The sequence below is a fragment of the Equus caballus genome, chromosome 28 (genome assembly GCF_041296265.1).
Source record: "Equus caballus isolate H_3958 breed thoroughbred chromosome 28, TB-T2T, whole genome shotgun sequence".
Taxonomy (NCBI): Eukaryota; Metazoa; Chordata; class Mammalia; order Perissodactyla; family Equidae; genus Equus; species Equus caballus.
This window is the reverse complement of record NC_091711.1, coordinates 47,011,285-47,012,773: the sequence shown is the minus strand read 5'-3', so window position 1 is coordinate 47,012,773 and position 1,489 is coordinate 47,011,285. Positions and strand designations below refer to the sequence as shown.

At 44.1% G+C, this 1,489-nt stretch overlaps 1 pseudogene; it reads left to right on the top strand.

Moving 5' to 3' along the window:
* The first annotated feature begins 763 nt into the window (after positions 1-763).
* LOC111771143 (U6 spliceosomal RNA) lies at positions 764-863 on the top strand (annotated as a pseudogene).
* Positions 864-1,489: the final 626 nt, after the last annotated feature.

Genomic DNA, 1,489 nt, shown 5'->3' with positions numbered 1-1,489 from the left:
TCGCCAGACGAAGACGGCCAGGACAAGCATGTTAACCAAGGGAACACCATGAAGGACTCCAAGGTGGGAAAGAGATTGGAATGTTTGAGGGACTGAAAAGAGGCCAATGGAGCGAGAGTACTGTGCCCAAGGGCAAGGATGGCTTGATGCTCTTATTTCGTAAACATACACTGTACTCGGTTTAATGAACCCGCCCTGTGGTGAGCGCTATGCTGGGAACTGAGAACCCCTCCCACTTTGAAAACCTCAATCAGTTGTGACTGGCCTGGGTTTGAATCCTGGCCTAGTTCTACGAGCCTGGTAGGAACTTTGCTTAATTCTTACAACTTTGGTCTCCTGTCTGTTGGTGGAGACAATAACACTTGCCTCGGAGGACGGGGCTCTGAGTTGGTTGAGAAAATGTGTGGGATGTGCCCCGTATAGTATCAGGCATGGGGTGGGCCCTCATTAAATGGGAGCCAGTGCCCCCGTTCCAAATATCCACCTCCACCTTTGACTTGGGCCCCCTGTGTCCGAACTCAAAGGGCTCCTTAGCTCTACAGCTGCCACTCCTGGCTTCGCTTCTCAGCCGCCTCAGAACCTGGGAGGAGGTGGAGGGGTTATTTATTAGGGCCCCCTTGGAAACCCACACCAAAAAGAAAAACACCCAGAGGGTGTGGGGACTCTATCTGCTCCTCATCTAGAGGAGAGAATTAACAGAGAAGCTGGAAGAAAAGATTTTTTTTTAAGGACAAGCATAAATGTTTAAAAAACTACGTTATATGCTTGTTTTGGCAGCGCCTATACTAAAATGGGAATGACACATCGAAGATGGCATGGCCCCCAAGGGCAACATGCAGATTTGTGAAGCATTTCACATTTTTGGAATCCAGGAGAACATGGAACAACATCTTTAAATTGCTGAAAGTGGGGGAAAAAAAACCTCTGCAAACATTTTTGAAGAAGATATTCTTCAGAAATGAAGGTTAAACCAAAATGTCTTTAAACAAAAGCTAAGGGAATTAGTCACCAGCAAATTGGCACCACAAGGAACCCCACAGGAAGTTCTTCAGGCTGGAGGAAAGTGACCCCAGATGGAAGCACTGAACTGCGGGAAGGAATGAAGAACACTGAAAAGGGTAAATATTGGGTAATCTGAACTATTTTGAGCAATAACAAATGACTAAATGCTAAAATGCATAATATCGATGGCACCAGGATGAGAAAGGAATAATGGAGCCATAGAACATCTACCGAAATAGACCATATGCTGGAGCAAGTCTTAACAGATTTCAAAGGGCTGAAATCACACAGAGTGTGTTCTCTGACCACAGTGCAATTAAAGAAGAAATTAATAACGGAAAGATGATTGGAGAATCCCCAAATGTTTGGAAATTAAGCAACACGCTTCTGAATAACCCATGAGTAAGAGAATAAATCAAAATGGAAATTAGAAAATGATATGATCTGAATGATAATGAAAATAAACATATTGAAACCTGTGAGAAGC